Here is a 21,429-nt window from a genome sequence, read left to right on the forward strand (position 1 = left end):
TCTGTAATGAATTATACTTCTTAATATTTTAGGAAAAAATATAAAAATTTTAAGAAATGCAATAATGCTATATATACTTCTAATCACCAGTTTAAACACATTGCTTTTTAAAAAAATTCTTTAATTACTATTCATATTTACATATCCATCCCCCCCTTCCCTTGCCCTGCAATCCTCCCATGTTCTCCACCAGCCCCCTTACTCATCCCCCAACTCCTCCCCAGGAATATTGAGGTCCTCCACAGGGGACCTTCAAAGGGGATGGCCTAGGCCTCCCTTGTTGTATCTGGGCTTCAATATTATCCCTCCATAGGGAATGGGCTCCCAAGTCCATTTGTGCTCTAGGGATAAACACTGACTCCACTATTAGAGGTCCCATAGACTGCCTTGGCCTCCTAGCTGGCACCACATTCAGAGGGCCTAGTGCGATCCAATGCTGTTTTCCCTGCTTTATGACTAAAGGCTCCATGCTTTCAGTAGGTCAGTTCAACTGTTTCTGCAGGTTTCTCTACCACCGCTTTGGCTAATTTGTTTATCCCTCCTCCCTCTCCACAACTGGATTCCAGGAGTATGGTTTAGTGCTTAGCTGTGGATGTCTGTCTCTGCTTGGAACAGCTACTATATATAGGCTCTAGGAATGGTAATCAAGGTAGACATCAATCTCATTAAAGGGGAAGGGCATCAATGACATCCTCTCAATCACTGCCTGGATTCTTAGTTGGGGTCAACCAGGTGGATCCCCTAACATTTCCCCTGTGCCAGACCTCTCTCCAAACCTATACTGTCTCCCTCTATCAAGGCATTTCCATTCTTGACCTCCTCTATTCCTCCCCTGTCTCAGTCCTCTTGTTCTCCTCCCCCTTCCCTTCATCACTTCCCACCTCCTTCCTCTCCCCCACTCGGTGCTCCCACTTTCTTTGGGTTTCTTGTCACCCTCCCCTTCTTCGAGGGATTATGCAAACTTCTCTTGGGATCCTCCTTGATTCCTAGCTCATCTGACAGTGTGCATTGTAGATTAGTAGTCCTTTGCTCTATGTCTAAAAATCATATATGAGTGAGTAATACCATGTTTGTCTTTTTGTGACTGGGTTACCTCACTCAGGATGGTTTCTTCTAGTTCCATCCATTTGCCTGTGAATTACAAGATTCCATTGTTTTTTTTTCACTGAATAGTACTCTATTGTGTAAATGTAACACATTTTTCTCTATCCATTCTTCAGTTGAGAGCTATCTTGGTTGCTTCCAGGTTGAGGCTATTACAAATAATGCTGCTCTGAACATAATTGGACATATGTCCTTATTATATAAATGTGCATTCTTTGGGTATATGCCCAAAAGAGCAATTACTGGATTACTTGAGGAAGACAGATTCCCATTTTCCTGAGAAACTGCCATATTGATTTCCAAAGTGGTTGTACAAGTTTGCAATCCCACCAGCAATGGAGGAGTGTTCCTCTTTGATAATGTAAAGGGTGATATTTATCTGACTTCTTTTTTTAATGCATTTATCATCTGTATATAGCAGGGCTACTGATTTTTTCAGTTAATCTTGTATCCTGCCAATTGACTTGAGGTGTTTATCAGCTGTAGGAGTTCCCTGGTAGACTTTTTCCGGCTCACTTATGTAAACTATCATATCAACTGCAAATAGTGAAAGTTTGAACTCTTCCTTTCCAATTTGTATCCCCTTGATCTCCTTTTGTTGTCTTATTGCTCTAGCTAGAATTTAAAGTACAATATTGAAGAGATATGGAGAGAGTGGGCAGTCTTGTCTTGTTCCTGATTTTAGAGGAATCATGTTGATTTTCTCTCCATTTAGTTTGATGTTGGCTATTGGTTTGCTCTATATTGCCTTTATCATATTGAGGTATGTTCCTGTTATTCCTGATCTCTCCAAGACCTTTGTCATGAAGGGATGTTGCATTTTGTCAAGACTTTTTCAGCATCTAGTGAGATGATCATGTGGTTTTTATTTTTCTGTTTGTTTGTATGGTGGATTACATTTATGGATTTTTATATGTTGAACATCCTTGAATCCCTGGGATGAAGCCTATTTGATCATGCTGGATGATTCCTCTGATGTGTTTTCGCATTTGATTTGCCAGTATTTGGTTAAATATTTTTGCATTGATGTTCATGCAGGATATTGGTCTGTAATTCTGTTTTTTAGTTGTGTCTTTGTGTTACTTAAGTACCAAGGTGATTGTAGCCTCATAAAAAGAGCTTGCCAATGTCCCTTCTGCTGCTTTTGTGTGGAACAATTTGAGGAGTACTGGTATTAGCTCTTATTTGTATTTATGGTAGAATTCTGCTCTGAAACCATCTAGCCCTGAGCTTTTTTGTGGTTGGTAGATTTTTGATGACTGCTTCTATTTCATTTGAAGTTATAGGTGTGTTAAAATTGCTTACCTGTTCTTGTTTTAATTTTGGAAAGTGTTATCTATCCAGAAAATTGTCCATTTCCTTTAGATTTTTGAATTTGTGGAGTACAGCTTTTCAAAGTATGACCTGATGATTCTCTGGATTTCCTCAGTGTCCATTGTTATGTCCCCTTTTCATTTCTGATTTTGTTAATTTTCATGCTCTCTCTGCCTTTTGGTTAGTTTGGATAAAGGTTTGTCTATCTTGTTGACTTTCTCGAAGAACCAACTCTTTGTTTCATTGAGTCTTTTTAATGTTTTCTTAGTTTCTACTTTATTGATTTTAGCCCTCAGTTTGATTATTTCCTGTCATCTACTCCTCTGGGGCAAGTTTGCTTCCTTTTGTTCTAGAGCTTTCAGTTGTGCTGTTAATTCTGTAGTGTGACTATTATCCAACTTTCTCATGCAAGCGCTAAGTGCTCTGAACTTTACTCTTAGCACTGCTTTCAAATTGTCCCATAAGTTTGGATAGGTTGTGTTTTAATTTCCATTAAATTCTAGGAAGTATTTAATTTCTTTTTTATTTCTTCTTTGACCCAAGAATGGTGCCATTGTGCATTATTCAATTTCCATGAGTTTATAGGTTTTTTGGTAATTTGTATTGTTGTTGAATTCCAACTTTAATGCATGGTGGTCTGATAAGATACAGGGGGGTCATTCTAATTTTTTTTTATTTGTGTAGGTTTACTACATTGCTGAGTATGTGGTCAGTTTTACAAAATGTTCCATGTGGTACTGAGAAGAAGGTATATATTTTTTGTTTGGATGGAATGGTCTATAGATATCTGTTAATTCCAATTGGGTGGATTTTCGCATGTGGTGCATAACATGCTCAGCTTCAACTCATGGGAGAGTGTTTTGGCCCTACCTCATCCTATTGTGCCATACTTTGTTGACTCCTCATGGGAGGCAGAACTGTGGTTTGAATGTAAAATGCAACTTAAAAGAATAAATTATAAAAAATACATCCTTATATCACTAATGAAGGTTTTGTGACTTTATCCAGTCACAGAACCAGTAAGTAGTACAAGTAGCACAAGTTGTGAAGTTTGTATTCTTATTTGTGCTTCTGAGTCCAACCCTGTGTTCATCACCCTATAAGTCATTACCATTAAGAATTTCATTTTCAGTGGCTACTGGTGAAGATGTGTTTGCATGTCATTTTGTTAGTTGATCATCATATTTCCACATGTGGATATCAAATTCTGTTTCTTCAGTTACTGCATGCTACCACTTGCACTATAGTAAGTCCTTTTAAGTCTCTCTCTTTCTGGGAAAGTCACATCTGTACTCCCCCATACTCAGTTTCTAATCAGTCTGACTCCTGTATATTAAATTCCTATTGCTGATTTTGATTGGTCACATAGGACATACTGTATGCTTGTTTTTTTTTTGTTTTGTTTTGTTTTGTTGACTGTATATTTATTCCTGTGCACGCATGCACACACACACACACACACACACACACACACACACACACACACACACAAATTTAGTAAAGAGGTAAGAATTTCAAGAGCTAAAAGATTTGTCATTTAGTCAAAATCATTCAATATGGAGTTACTTCAGCATAAAATAGTAAAAACAATTCTCAATAGCAAAATGGTAAAATGAAAAAAAGACAACTATGGTTCTCCTATTCAAAGCTTGACCATCCATATTATATTACCCAAGACATAGGTTAATTGAGTATAAACAAACATATATTTCACAACCCACGTAAATATTACCACAATATATTTTGATAGCCATCCATTTCAGATTGCTCAGAGTTCATATAATGAACATATGATTCACATTCCCAGAGAAGACTCGAAATTGAATGCCAAATTCCAGTATAAGTGGTAAACAAAATATATTACTCATCATATCTAATATATTAGTGTGTGATGCTACTACTTCAGAACTATTTGTGATTTCATAGTAAATAAAATGTGCTTGTTGAGTAGAGGTAGAAATAAGCTAGGCTTCAAATTAGCACTCAGAACAGGAACTTACAATCATTGCTCTGCAGATATTTATATATTACCTTTGCAGATATATATCTTAAAATACTGAGACTTATTAGAACACAAATTTGATATTTTACTGAACTTAGTTTAACTGCTTATATCTAAAATTATATTTTCTGTGTTCTTAGATTCAGTAATTCACATGCTGAATTAAAGAGTACTGAATACCTTTTAGGATTTTTAGCATGTTCTCCCCAGTGTAAGCAGTGTTGATAGTGACATACTTAGCTGTACATCACTTTAGCAATTCCCTGCCTTGATTAGATGGGATAGTGCAGCCATTACCTGGGTAGTTGGCCGTTTGAAGATAGTGGCCCACTGATAAACACCAAAGACTTATAATTACATGTGCTACTAACACTTTATAGTGCAGTTAGAGGTTCAATTTAATGGTGCTTGAAGAATCAAATGAGTGTTGTGTTGATGCCTTAAGTGCTTGGAGTGAAATTATCATAAGTTAACAGCCCCATTTTAACCAGATCAAGAAATTCTTCTGTCAAGCAAGAAGAAAGTAAAAAGAGGCATAGTTTACAAATATTTTGTTGAATAAGATAAAAGGCAAATTTCAAAATGTGTTTATTGCTTAATTTTATTATAGTTATAAATAAGAACATCATAGTAATTTGTGATACTGTCCATGAAATCAGTCAATCACATTTTATTTATACATTAGTCATAGTGTTTATCACACTCTTATAATGCTGCTACTGTGACCAGATGAATATCCCCTCGTGAGGAAGAATGGTGTCCTCTTCCATTTTCCTCCTTTATTTCCTTCTTTTTCTCTGTTTATGTCCGTTCATTTTCATAATGGCATATTACCTGTAAAAATGGGTTTCATTGTAATGTTTTTATACATTTTACATAATACCTTCTAATCAGACCCACCCACCCCCGACCTAGTACATAATAAAGAGTATAGGGCAGAGAAGTTATTCAATCCACACATATATGGAGGCCTTTGTTATTGAACCATTGTGCTTGGTTATTATGCCAGTATGAACAATACTGCCTCAAGGAATATATACTATATTAGAGACTAGTGAAAATGCAAAAATATTCACAGTGCTGCATTAAAATCAGTGTCTTTGAGGAATAAAACCTGATGACTTCAAAAAGGGGAAGTTATTTCTGACTGGATAAGATTGGGAGATTAAGATAATAGAAGGAGGCTTAAAATACCAAAGGCTTTGGAGTTATCCAACAGCTCCTAAAAACGTGCTGTGTGTACTGGATTCAGTAAGGCACAAAGGTAAGACATAGGTTTATCGTGGCTAAAGTACAAAATGTAGTCCAGGAAGAATGTGCATAAACAAGAAATTATAAACTGTTTATAAACACACAAATGTGAGCAGAAGATTTGTTAAAGTAACCATACTCACAACAGACTTGGTAAGTTTTTTAAAGCATATCTAAAGGGGGTTTTGATTGAACTATTTAGAGCACTTAGTTTTGGCTTAACATTTTATGGCTGTATATATTGGAAATCACCTGGAAATGGAGGGATAGTTATAATTTAGTTTTATTAAATTAGACAAAACATGTAAAACTATGTGTAATGATTTCTCTGTCTTTCCTTTTTCCTCACTGCATCTACTTCCTTTCATGTATCAATATTTACAATCAAGTATAGCTAGAATAATATAGCAATCCTAAGGATGAAACAAATGGATGATAAATTTTTATTTCTTATGCATTTGGAAAAAGTCTGCAGGTTAAGGCTATGACAATGCATAAGTTGTAGTTAATTTTGAAAGGGAATGTAAGAGATGGTATAGAAGCTACTCGGAATCACATGGAAAATTACTCTCATATTTTTAAAGTGTGTGTGTATGTGCGTTTCTTTTTGTGTTTGTGTTGTGTACACAGTGAATATTGAGACAAGAAGGCATTGGATTCCCTGGAGATTAAATTAGAGTCCATTGTGTGTGCTGGAAATTGAACTTGGGTCTTGTGCAATATCAGTACAAGCTCTTAACTGCAGATCCATCCTTCCTACCCCTAAATACCTGCTTTAAACACTTTAAACTCCTTTGCATTAACTGTATCATCTTATACATATGTGACTGAATTGCCCCCCCATATGATGTTGAAAGACAAATCATTAACTCCAGAGTGCAACATTTGATGTAAATTGAGTTTTTCTTTTGGCTACATTTTAACAGTGTTTTGTTAACTGTGGTTAGTGTTAAAAAGAAAGTAAACTGTTCTACTGAGGAGCCACTGTAAAGAAAAGAGCTAATCCCCTGGTCAAGCCCTTCAATGAGTCAATTAGTGTTGAGGCAGATAAGGTAACCTCTTGTTCTTTAACTACTAAGTGTTAGACTGACAGTATTCATTAGTGCTGTTCTTTGGACAGGCTGCACAAAGACTTCTCACCCTGGACATATGTAATAAAGTCTGAGGCTTCAATCTGTACAGTGTTCATTGTAAGCTCTGGAAAAGCTTGGTCACTGGGTCATAGCAGCAGTTTTTGACAGCTTAATTTGCAAGGCATTACCACCTGCAAATCAATTGCAAAGGATCATTTAAATTAAAATAACATGCAGTAGAAATCTTAGTCTTTTCATCTCATTTATTTGTCATAAATGGCTTTGTTTTAAATTTTTGTTTGAAACTAAGCAGTATATTGATTAGTTTTCAACAAATCGTGACTCACAGTTCAACCCAAATTACCTTAAATTGAGGCAATCAGGAAATACAGCAGATCTATTCAATTTAGCTGCATATATTATAGAAAATGATGATACTAAAATTTTTGGCATCATCTACATGCTTGTGATTTTTCCCAAGACAAATGGCATGTGCCCTATAATACACAAAGATGAAAATAGAGATGAAAGTTAAGTGCTAGACTTGTGATCTGAGAAAAAGCTTTGGGAAAGGATCAGGGTAATGAGCCTGCAATTAGTCTAGAATAAACAAGTATTTCTCTCAAGGAGTGGAGAAGTGTAGATTTTTGTAGTTTAAAAAAAAACATAATATATACCTTACTTCTCTATGCTGAGGGCAGATCAGGTCATTTTACATAACACTCTTAGTTCAAGAACATTATTAGCAGTTCCTTAAATGACATTTAGGATGAAATGATGCAAATCAATTAGGTCTAGATTTTAATAAAAAATATAAATCCACATAAAAGTGTGTGTGTGTGCTTCTCTCTTTTTTTAATCAAATTTCTCTTTGTACATATAATTCCTTTTACTCTCCATCCAGAAGTCTCTGGTATCTTCTGTAGACATGGAGAAATTTTCTTAGTGGGTGTTATAGCAGATCTTTGCCAAAGTACAGTTGTTACTGAGAATGACAAGAGAAAGTACCTTTTAGCTTGTGGATTTTTAACAAGTATTTATTTTCTTTACGATCAGTCAAGCTCCTTTCTTCTCATCTAAGCATCTGAAAATCCCTACCTTAGCAATAGATTATCACACATAGCAAGAAGCTGTTCATCCATGCAAAAAATGTTCTTGTTATCATATTTTTCTTTCTGACTTTGGCACTATTGGTTGAATTATTATAGAGTTAACTTGTATCAATTTTTTGTTAACTTTGTGTTGGCTCATTTTAGATTATCTGGCTTTTACTGAGATTTGAAAACTCCAACAAACCATTTTTGACTGTAGTGTACAATGCTAGATTTCAGACTGTTGCTGGATGGTGCTATTGAGACACGACTTCCTTTATGTTCCTTGTGGTGCTTTCCTAGCTTGTGTTAGAACTGTAAGGCTTGTAATATTATTACCATATCCTGGAACATTTTTAGTAAGATATATTTACTGTAACTGAATCTACATTGAGGGTCCCATTATTAGGTCTATTAAAACTGTGTCTGGAGAGATGTTTAAGCAGTTAAGAGTACTTGATATTCTTTTAAAGGAGCTTGTAAGGGTACCAGCATCTACATGGAAGCTCAAAACCATCTGTAACTCCAATTTCAGGGTATCTAAGCCCCTCTTCTGGCTCAACAACACATTGTGCACAGGCATACACGCAGGCAAAATACTCTTATACATAAAATAATTTTTACAATTAAATTAAGATGTTAAAATTGGAAACTATAGGCTGAGAATCAATGCCAGTCATGTGGCTGGTTATGTAATAAATACTTAATGTGATCAGTGAACATAATTCAAGGGCACTAGACATTATTTATCACTGTTTTTTTAAAAAAGGAAAGTTGATGAATTGATAGAAATTTGGTTTTGAACTTCAAATTTAGATAAATTGAAATGCAGTATTAAATTTTTGAAGCAAGGACAACTATTTCAAAGGCAAGAACTTTTTCATAAAGGAAATTTGAATGAATCATGAAGTAGTCATGGATTTTACACATGAATTTAGCTTCAGTATATAAATTCTATTAGCAGATCTGGGTGTGGTAGCATATGACTTTAGTTCTAGCACTCGGGAGGCAGAGTTAGGCTGATGTCTGAGTTTGAGGTCAATCTGGTCTATAAAGCAAGTTCCAAGACAACCAGGGCTACAGAGAGAAACTCTGTCTCAATAAACCAAATAAAAATAAATTATATTACCAAATAACAGGTTGCTATTAATATTTTAAATGATATGCCTATGTAATTAAAGACTATGATAGACATTTCTCTTTAAATGAAGTTAAAATCATTTTGTTACACAGCTTTGCCTACTCCCACATGTCCCCAAGGGATATCTCTGCCATTTGTGGGGGTCCTGTACCTACTTCATGATTCTGGATGTCCTTGCTCCACAGGGATCAAAATTTGCTGCATTCTATGGTGACACTGAAGGCAAAGAGGACAAGTGTTTTATAAATAAAGATGGATTTAGAAAATTAAGTAGGTGATAAAATGGCATAATAAATGGGTAAAAATTGATTGAGCCATCAGCAATGTGATTTATTGCTACTTCAAAAACTACACCGATAAATCTGGTCAACCTGAGTCCCTTAGTGATTAAGTGGGCACATCTGTTCCACTATAAACAAACAATCAAAGAAAGGTAGTATGTCAAGATCATGTAAAATTATATTTTATTACCCAGAGATATTTAACATAAGCATTGCTTTAAAAGTTTGAGCTGTTATTTTCCTTGTTCAACTCTCTTCAAGGCACATTTATGGAAAACAGGTTAAGCAAATAGCAAACTATAAAAAATATTAGCTCTTTCAACTTTGGGGTGAATATGCTGAGACTGAAAGAACCACTGAGCTATATTCCTTATCCAAACAGTACAGTTTGTAATTACAAAATACCTAGGTTCTTTATCTATCAATCTGTCTGTCTATCTATTTATTTATTGGCTTTTTCGATACAGGATTTCTTGTTTCCCTGTGTAGCTTTGGAGCCTGCCCTGGCATTTGCTCTTTAGATCAGGCTGTCCTCGAATTCACAGAGATCTGCTAGCCTCTTCCTCCCGAGTGCTGGCATTAAAGGTATGTGCCATCACCGCCAATCAACCAAGGTTCTTTAATGACTAAAACATTCTTGAAAATATATTCTAATAATAGGAGTAGCTTCAGTGAGTTTCATGATGTCTATGGTGAACTGAATTTGTTTGTTTTTCAAATTTGAGAATTCTCCAACACTAGACTTCTCTAAGATTCTCATTAATTATGCAGGAAAAAAGTCAGAGGTATAGTTAAGCATCTTAAGATGGCCTTTCTATGCTCTGATTTTTAAATGACTAAGCAATGAGGATTTTATGACTTCTTAGAGACTGTTTCACACAAAACACACATATAAGCTGTTTTGGAAATGTCCTTGTACAGTTTCACCTCATTACTCCTCTTGGAGTCTTTTCTCCTTGCTGTTTAACCTTTGCAAACAAATGTGGCCTCCTTGTCCTTATTTGGTCCACACTTACATTGGCTGTCACATATGTTTCCATAGTGTTGTAAACTTAGAAAGCTTTAATTGTTTAGAATGAATACTAAATATTCATTTATTTTGAATTTCTGAAAGAAAAACATTCTTGGAATTAAAGTAAAATAAAACATTCAATGAGTTTTATAACTTGTTATCAAAAGCCTAAGATTTAGCCATTGGCTCTTTGGTCCTTGAGAACACTGAATTCTGATACAAGCATGCTCAATTGTTTTTGGATGAATGATTTCTGGAATCATCTGAATGTCAGTGAACCTTATATAGCATAGAACATTTACCTGAAGCTGGGAGATTTGCATGGATCCTAAGACACTGAAACTTTGAAAAAAGTTATTAATAAATGCATACTATAGGTTGCAATTTTGGCTCGTTTGTGTTTTATTTAGCATGCTACAGTAAAGGAGTATGTATATGTTTGTGTGTGGGGGAGTACCTAGCAAACAATTTTCCCTGTAAGCATGAAGTAGGACCAGCATTCTTTCACTGAACCATGGACACTTAAAGGACATTTTATATACAAAGCTATATGCTATGTGACATAAAATGAAAGCCAATGTTGTTAAGGTATGAGAAACTCTTTATACTTTGGGGTGAATATAAAGGTTAACATAAGGATTAAGCCAGTAGTGAAATCTGGTTTGCAAATATCAATCTATAATGAAGTCAATAAGAAGGTTTAATAGGAGCAAATGCAGCAATTATTGCTTTAGGGCATAGCTTTTAATTTTTCGTAAAGTTTTCACATTTATAAAGATCTTTTGTAGGTGGTTTCCTGTCCTGCAGCTGCTCTCATATAAACACACAGTTTTAATATTCATTATAAATGCTTATCCATTAGCTTTTTACTAGCTACCTCTTGCATTTTAATTAACTCATATTTCTTATCTACTCTGTAACACGTGGGGGTACCTTTGTTCAACACTGCACTGTCATTTCCTGCTTTCTCTGCATCTACCTAGGACTCCAGATTCCACCCTTCTCCTTCCCAACATTCTGAGTTAGGCCTTCCCACCCAACATTATTCTGTTCAGCTATTGGACAGACAGCTTGTTTACTAAACTAATAACAGTGACAACTTTTTACAATCTACAAAACAATTATTCCCGGCAGTCTCTCTCCTTTCTTTCCTTCTTTCTTTCTTTCTTTCTTTCTTTCTTTCTTTCTTTCTTTCTTTCTTTCTTTCTTTCTTTCTTTCTCTCTCTCTCTCTTTCTTTCTCTCTCTCTTTCTTCCTTCCTTCCTTCCTTTCTTCTTTCTTTCTTTCTTTCTTTCTTTCTTTCTACAAAATTAGAGATGCTAATACCACTCATTTTTTTATCCATATATATGATTGTTTAGATTTACGCTGTATTATACTCATAGATTGTGTATTATTCAGTAGTAACCTGCTCAAGTTAATAAATTCCTAATATATTTAAAATACATTGCTTTTGTTTTTATATTTACACATTTAGAGTTTGTGTAACCCTGTGTTGATTTTATTGCTTTCTTAAAATTGCTTGTGACTTTTCCACTAACTACATTAGTAAATTCTCCAATTTCCTCCTGGTTTTGTTATTTGGGACAAAGATGTTTAGTTTATTTTATATTCCTGTTTCTTCTTTAATGCTTGATCTCATTTAATCTCAGATATTCATTTTCAATTACAGTTCTTCATTAAATCAATGTCAATAAGTTCAACTTTTCTGTAGTCTTTGTTCATCACAATTTCTCCACAAAACTAGGAGTATCGGGTCATGAAGCCTAATAAACTTTTTCTGTTATTTTTAAGATGATTGATTACTGTATTTTTATAAAAAAAACTGTTTTTTGCTTTCCTTATTGCTAAAGAGTTCAATTAATCTCAACCCTTCATTTTAGATTTCCTCTTTTCTCAGAACTTCAACTACACGTGACCTTGTCTTTCTGTGCTTTATAAACTAGCTCCAGTTATAAACCAAGTATTCAGGGATCAGTGAGTCCAAGCTTTCGTTTTTTGCAATTGCTTCTCATTTACAATGATGGAATAAATCCCAGTTTTACTTTCTTTAGTCCTTAATACTCCATTTATCTGTAATTGCTACTTTAGCATTTTCTCATAAATTCTGCCCTGAGTTAGTCATTTCAAGCACCTTCATATTTTATCAAGATTGTATTTTCTACTCTCTCCCACAGATTGACAATGACACAGAGAATTCCCAAACTTTTAATCAGCTATGGAAAGTCTAGCACATTAGTTCTAAATCTAAATACACAATGTCTAAGAAAAAAATAGTTCATAATGTCAATCACAAGTGGATTGATCAAAGTATGTCAACATCCTTTCCACAGCATTCCAATGATGTCCTTGAAGAATTATCATTTTATAAAAGAAAAAGTGATTTATGCAAGAGCAAAATAAAAGTTAATGCTAGTTTAGAAAATGGAATGTGGAATACCAGATTCATAATATAGGTAATAATTCTCAGAACCCAAAGCAACAAAATAGATAATGAAAGAGTATCCTGAATGATATCCCCAGTATATTATAACTTTAAAAACGTTAATTTGATCGCTTATTTGCTGAGTTCAGTTGTACCTCAGTTGTAATTAAATGGTTGAAATAATTCTCCAAGTACTTTCTAGCTCCAAAACCCCTTTTGCCATAAAAGACCTGGATTGGTTGGGTCTTAGGGGTCTACTTTGCTATTATTTAGATACATACTTGCAAAAATTCCTTAAAGACTTCAATCACATTAAGATGTCTCTGCAAGATAAATGAGTAAGTCATTTCTTTTAAGTAGACACTTCAAATTCAAATTTTAGGTGAGCAAAGAGCTATATACTCATATCAGATACAAGTTTGCCTTCTAAAATATTAACCTTTCTAATTAACTTGGTCTAAGAGACTTATTTCTTCCTACTGTTTCAATTAGACATTCCTAACTTCATGGTGCTGTTGCTTGTTGCTTTACAGATCTTATCATTAAACCTAAGAAGACATACATTTTGGTGTTAAATGAGCTGATCTCTTTAAAATGATGAACTTAGGGGACTTGGAGTTCACTCAGATCAGTTGTTGTGATTGTGAATTATTACCCAAATTTGTTTACCTCGCTTGCTCATGACACTTGCAAAAGAATATGGCTACCAATCATTCAAATTTCATTCAGCTTTAATACTATATTTACTATTGCCCCAGGAAAAAGGTTAAAAATTAAATGGGCATTGATGTGATTTCTGATATTTTCTGTAAAGGGCATTTGTCTTGTAGTGTGCCAACAAGCCGATCAATATAAGTGGAAAGATTTTAATGACACTATCACTTACATCAACACACAGAGTCCACTTGAAAACATTTGCACAAACTTGTTAGTTTTTGACAGCATTATAAAAACAGATTTCTGAACTGAAAAATCTGATCTATTATGACATGATGTCATCCAACAGGTCATGAGAAGACTGAGTAGTTTTCTGTGAATTTTAAATGTGTGTTGTGATTTTATTTTATTTATTAATTGAGTATGAAAAAGATGACCTTACATGGTAGCTCTTTGCCTAGAAAAATAAACTCACAAAACAGAGTTGCTTCTATTTTATTTACCACACACTACATTTATGAAAATTTTGGCAGTTTATTGAGAAATGAGAGTATAACTATACTCTCATTAGTGATGAATGTGTGGTTTCTCTTGAAAGGCTTCCAAAGAGGCAGGCTAGTTATACAGTGACCTGATGACAAGAATAGAATTAAGGCATAGATCTGTAATGCCATGTTAATAGGGAACCACAAAAAATAAAGGATAAGTTCATATTACATAAGAATAACTGCAGCAACTACTATAATTAATTTCAGAGATGTAGCCAACTACTTACAAATCACAGTCAAAGAAAATGAAAGTATTTCTCTTGTCTAAATTGGATTGAAATTTTAAAATATGAAAATACTCATGATATTAGAAGGGATTTTTCAAAGAATAAGTATGCAGTATCAGATGAAACCAGTTAGGAGAAGGGTAATACCTCTAAATAGATCCAAGCAAGATGTAATATTCAAAACATGAGAGCTAATTTTAGAGAAAATTATTTTCTGGTTACTGCTTTTTTTTTTTTTGCATTTACCATGTTACTGTACTCTGAAGTGTTAGACAAACGGCAATTTTACTGAGAATTAAAGTGTTGAAATATCTGTGGGGAAATTTTTCCATACCTGGCCCTACTTTTCAGAAAAAGAGTAAAGAATCACCGGGCATTGGTGGTGCATGCCTATAATACCAGCACTCAGGAGGCAGAGGCAGGTGGATCTTTGTTAGTTTCAGGCCAGTCTGGTATACACAGCCAGTTCCAGGACAGCCTCCAAAACAATACAGAGAAACCCAGTCTAGAAAAACCAAAAAAAAAAAAAAAGAGTAAAGAATCTTGTGAAACAGGATGTTGATTAAAATTTACACCTACATAATTTACATCTGTATTTTTGTTTGTGTCTGTAACAGCTAATATTTCTAGTTGGTGTCTAAATTTAGATGCTGTTTTGAATAAATGGTCAAGCTGAAGCCTTTCAAAACATCTTAAGGCTGGGGAGATGGCTCAGCGGTTAAGAGCACTGGCTGTTCTTTCAGAGGTCTTGAGTTCAATTCCTGGCAACCACGTGATGGTTCACAACCACCTTGTATGAGATCTGGTGCCCTCTGCTGGAATGCAGGCAGAAGACTGTATACATAATATCTAAAAAAAATTAGAATCAAAACATCTTAAATTTTAAATTATGATACAAACACTAAACATAAATACTAAAGCAATTCATTTGGAGTAATTTTTGGGGTGTTTTTCGAGACAGGGTTTCTCAGTGTAGCTTTGGAGCCTATCCTGGCACTCGGTCTGTAGACCAGACTAGCCTGGAACTCACAGAGATACGACTGCCTCTGTCTCCTGAATGCTGGGATTAAAGGCATGTTCCACCACTTCCCGGCCATTTGGAGTATTTATTCTTCTTAAAATATCACTGAATATCATTAATTTGTGTGTTTAGACTGTTTTCCATTGCTTTAGTGAAATAACTTAAGCTGGATACTTACAAACAATTTACTTTGCACTTCTGAAGCATTAGTCTAACTGGCATTTTGCCAGCTCCAGAAAGGGGAATCTGACTTTCACACTTTGTGGTCAATGGTATCATGGGAGGAGTCTGTGCAAGATGGAGAGGATACACATTGAGACAGAAACAAATGAATTAGTTAAGAATAAGTTTTTCCCTTTTCTAACCCCTCACAAGAGAAGTAATTCAGGAATATAATAACTATCCCAGTTTCTCCAAAGACAGCACCCTTAATGATGCAGTTACTTCCCACTTGGTCTAACTCTCAAAGGTCCCATCAAATTTTAACATCACCACAATAGTCCTAAGATTCCTACACATAAACCCTTGATAGATAACATCTGAATAAATTTTATAACATTAAATTTAGCAGCACTAGAATTGACCATTGGACCTCATATATATGACACATAATATTTACAGATATTATATATATATAATAATATATATATTCTTGGTGAAGTTCGTTGTATTTAATAAACATGAAAGTTATAATTTTATCTTATACTATCTATTCCATCATTAGATGTGAGAAGAAACTATAGAATACTATATGAAGGATTATAGTTGCAGATAAATTATCAGTAATGTTCATAATTAATCGTCATCTCTATATATCAAATCCTCCTCTGCCTTTCTCACTTGCATTTGAATGTACTTCCATCTTGATTATCCAGGGTCATCTAATCTCAAGATCTGTTTTTCTATTTTTTAATTCTTCTCTAACACTTTACATCCTGACTGCAGTTTCTCCTTTCTTCACTCCTCCCTGCCCCTCCCTCTTCCCTCCCCTCTCTGCCATATCCACTCCTCTTTTTTTCCTTCATAAAAGAGCAGGATTCTCAGTGATAACAACTGAACACAACATAGGAAGATGCAATAAGACTATGCACAGACTCTCATATCAAGGCTTGATGAGGCAACCCAGTAGGAGTAAAGAGTCTGAGAAGTAAGAAAAGTTAGAGAAACCCCTACTGCACAGTTAGAAATTCAGCAAAAACCCCAAGATAAACAACCACAGCATGTTTTCAGAGGGTCTATCACAACTTTTTTCTAATTTTTAAAATTTTTCTTTTTCCTTACAATATGATATTTATAACTTCCAGGCACTAACTAGCTTTGTCTAACTTAGTATGTTAATTATTATTACTATCATGCAGTCCTTAAATTTGTGGAGTTTGTAGTATGCAGGATAGAAATGAGAAAAACCTGTTTTTAGAATACTTTATTTCCTGCAGTTTCGATGTCTGTGAGAAAGTTTTGACAACTAAAAGCAATGAATACGAATTTATAACCTGATAAATTACTGACATTGAATTTTAATATAAATCACTTAAAAATATCAGGCAAATGGAGTAGTTTTCTTCAATATTTCTATTTAAATTTTCCACATATTAGTATGTCTACTTCATCATGAAATGTAAATAAGTAGAAGTTGGTTTCATATTTTCCAGGTCTTAATATTCTTTTTGGCCTCAATTAAAAGATGCAGTATTGTTTCTACTTTTTCCTGGAGCTTCCCGGTAGACAGGTGACTGTCTACTTATCACTTGTAGGGATTTGTCCCTCCAACATTTGACAAAAGTAAAATTTTATTTTTGAGGACTACATATATATATATATATATATATATATATATATAATATATTATATATATCAGTGAATCATAATGTTGCTTTAAATGTTTCAAAGATTATAAAATACAGTCCTCTAGACCAGTGGTTCTCAATTTTGCTAATGCTCCAAAGCTTTAATACAGTTTCTCATGTTGTGATGACCCCCCAACTATAAAATTATTTTCATTGCTACCCTGGACTCTCCAATATGTTCCTGCATCTGGCTATGCTCTCCCTTTTATTTATCTATAATAAATATTCTTCTCTACCAAACCTAGAAGCAGTCATGTGCTTTCCTTTTCATTTCTTGTTTATTTTTTCCTTTTCATTCATCTGATGCTGAAATTCCTGGTTTAGACACCAACCAGATGAATGAAAAAACATAAGGAAAGGAACAAGACTGATCCTGGGTTTTGGTACCAGATGAGTAAAAAGCATTTATCTCACATTCTATTTTCATTTTCTTTCTACTCTACACTGATACTTCTGGACTTCAGGGATATTTTTCTATTCGTTACCAATTTATCTTGAGTAATTATACTGTTTTATGTAATGATAAATCTTTCTGTAAGGCTGCCCGAGCCCTGCCAAAACTAGAGTGCCCAAAATAACACACAGAGTCTTATATTAATTATAACACTGCTGGCCAATAACTAGGATTTCTTATCTGCTAGCTCAGTCTTAATTATCAACCATAATAATTAATCTATATATTTTATAAGGACTTACCTTATCGGATGCCATCAGCTTGTGTCTTCTCCTGTCAGGCTCACATGGTGGCTCCAGAGAAGAGAGGAGGAGGAACAAGAGGAAGAGGAAGAGAGCAACTTCCTGCTTCTCCCTGCTTATATTCTGACTCTGACTGCTATGTCACTTCTTGCCTGGATCACAAGACTTCTCTTTCCAACATTTCCAAGAATTATCCTTGATGCCGAGTCCCACCTATCTTGCTTCACTATTGACCAACAGTGCTTTATTAAACAACCAATAAAATAAACATACACAGAAGGACCTCCCCCATCAATTTTACATTACTCTCCTTAAAAGGAAATAAGACTTTGCCTCTCTTCAACAATGCTATTAACATCTTGTATATTTACTATGTATAACTGCTAAGAAAAGCACAACAAAATAGAAAAACAACACTCCCACCCTAAAAAAGAAAGAGCACAATGAGAAGTAAACTATATAACATGTTTGCATATAAGGAAAATGGAAATATCTGGATATTTTTGTGAAATAAGTAACGGTTCTTTTGCTCTCATGCCATCAGGTCCAGCTTTGCATTCATACCACCAGGACCATCTCTCCTATTTTGCCTAGGCAAGATGCAGGTCCTCATCTCCCCATTGTGGCAGTTGGTGAGAGGCAGGGCCAGCACTTCTGTTCTCATTCTTCCATGCCTGCTACAGGTGACATGGGATGAGGGGGCATATTTCCCTCATGCATGAAATCGAATAACATAGGAGGGAGGGGCCATAGTCTCCTCTCCTGTTTTCCTGCTCTCCTGCTCTCAAACCCACAAGACTGGCTCAGCTGCACACAAGTCAACAGAGTCAGCTCTAGTGTGCTTCCCAGGCAAGGTGCTGGTCCTGCTCTCCTGTGTACTGCAGCCAGTGAGGGACAGAGCCAGCAATAACCTGATATATTTATTATAATTTTGGGACATTTTCTGTCTCATTGCAGTACTAATAATTCATTAAATATTTACATGAATTAGGTTTTAAGCCCATTCTTAATTGACTTTTTATTGCTTGTAAACATTTTCTTAATTTACATAATGCTTACTTATGTCCTAAAAGAAGATGTTATCATTTTGTTCTTTTATTGCCTACCAACTTTTGTATATTTTAAAATACTTTATTTTTGAAATTATAATTATATCATTTTATCCCTTCCTCCTCCACTTTCCACCCCATCCCATATATAACCAATTCTTCTCTTTTAAATTCATATCCTCTTTGTCTTAGTTAATATTGCTGTGTTGAAACACCATCACAGAAAGCAAATTGGTGAGGAAAGGGACTATTTGGCTTATACCTCCCCATTGCTGTTCATTACTGAAGTAAGTTATGACAGAAACACATACAGGGCCTAAACCTGAAGACAGGAGCTGATGCAGAGGCCATGGAGGGGTGATGCTTCCTGGCTTGCTCCCCATGGCTTGCTTAGCTTCCTTTCTTATAGAACTCAGGACCACCAGGCCAAGGATGGCTCCACCCACAATGGTCCGGGTGCTCAATCATCAATCACTAAGATTTAAGAAAGCTAAGAAATATTCTTACAGCTGGATTTAATTTTAAAAATTCCTTAGAGCTGGATCTTATGTAGGCATTTTCTCAATGGAGGTTCACTCCTTTCAGATAATTCTAGCTTGTGTCAAGTTGACTCAAATCTATCCCACATAGGAATTTTAGATTGAGGAAAGGGAAAGGGGAAACATCACCACGTGTCTCCTTTCTTTCCTCCCAAATATTCCTTCTTCTAATTTAATGCTGTGTATGTATAGGTTTGACATATGACTCTAATTTCTTTTACATAACATGATAATTTCCATTTCTATCCATTCTCATGAAAACAACATGGATCTCTTCTGTAGCAATTGTTCCATTTTATTTTTTTAAAAAAGACTGTATTTAAGAATATAATATCAACTTAAACAGGCCTATATCCCCTAAGGAAGTAGGAGCTGTCATCAAAAGTCTCCCAACCAAAAAAAAATACCCCAAAACCAAGAAAATCAAACAAACAAAAACAAAAACAAAAACAAAAACCCAAGGGCCAGAAGGCTACAGTGCAGAAATCTACCAGACATTCAAAGAAGAGCTAATACCAATACTCCTCCAATTGTTCCACACAATAGAAGCAGAAGGTTCATTGCCAAACTCTTTTTATGAGGCTACAATTACCTTGGTACCCAAGCCACACAAAGACACAACTAAGATAGAGCACTACAGAGCAATATCACTCATGAACACTGATGTAAATATACTCAATAAAATACTGGTAAACCGAATCCAAGAACATATCGGAAAAATCATCCACCATGACCAAGTAGGCTTCATCCCTAGGATGCAGTGTTAGTTCAACACACAAAAATCCATCAATCTAAACTATAATATAAACAAACTGAAAAAGAAAAGCCACATGATCATCTCAGTAGATGCTGAAAAAGCCTTTGACAAAATCCAACACACCTTCATGAGAAAGGTCCTGTAGAGATTAGGGATAACAGGAATATACCTGAACATAATAAAAAACAATATACAGTAACCCAACAGCCAACATCAAACTGAATGGGGAGAAACTCAACACAATTCCTTTAAAATCAGGAACAAGACAAGGCTGTCCATTCTATCCATATCTCTTAAATGTTGTACTTGAAGTTCTAGCTAGAGCAATAAGACAACAAAAGGAGATCAAGTGGATACAAATTGGAAAGGAAGAATTCAACATTCACTATTTGCAGATGATATGATAGTTTACATAAGTGACCCAAAAGAACTCTAGTAGAGACCTCCTAAAACTGGTAAACACATTCAGAAAATTGGCAGGATACAAGATTAACTCAAAAAATCAGGAGCCCTACTATATACAGACAATAAGAGGACTGAGAAAGAAATCAGAGAAACATCACCCTTTATAATAGCCACAAACAACATAAAATATGCTGGGGAAACACTAACCAAACAAGTGAAAGACCTGTATAGCAAGAACTTTGAGCCTTTAAAGAAAGAAATTAAAGAAGATATCAGAAAATGGAAAGATCTCCCATGCTCTTGGATAGGTAGGATCAACATAATAAAAATGGCAATCTTGCCAAAAGCAATCTACAGATTCAATGCAATTCCCATCAAAATCCCAACACAATTCTTCACAGACCTTGAAAGAACAATACTCAACTTTATATGGAGAAACAAAAGACCCAGTATAGCCAAAAAACCCTATAAAATAAAAGAACTAAAGAACTTCCGGAGGTATAACCATCCCTGACTTCAAGCTCTATTATAGAGCTACATCCTGAAAAAGGCTTGGTATTGGAACAAAAATAGACAGATGGACCAATGGAATCAAATTGAAAACCCTGATACTAACCTACATATCTAGGAACAATTTAATTTTGACAAAGAAGCTAAAGATATACAGTGGAATAAAGAAAGCATCTTCAAAAGATGGTGCTGGCATAACTGGATGCTGGCATGTAGAAGACTGCAGAAAGATCCATGTCTATTGCCATGCACAAAACTTAAGTCCAATTGGATCACAGACCTCAACATAAATCCAGCCACAATGAACCTCTTAGAAGAGAAAGTGGGAAGAAGCATTGAATGGATTGGTACAGGAGACAGCTTCCTGAGCATTACACCTGTAACAAGTCACTGAGATCAACAATTTATAAATGGGATCCCCTGAAACCGACAAGCTTCTGTAAGGCAAATGACACATTCAACAAAACAAATTGGCAGCCC

The sequence above is a fragment of the Cricetulus griseus genome, chromosome X (assembly GCF_003668045.3).
Source record: "Cricetulus griseus strain 17A/GY chromosome X, alternate assembly CriGri-PICRH-1.0, whole genome shotgun sequence".
NCBI lineage: Eukaryota > Metazoa > Chordata > Mammalia > Rodentia > Cricetidae > Cricetulus > Cricetulus griseus.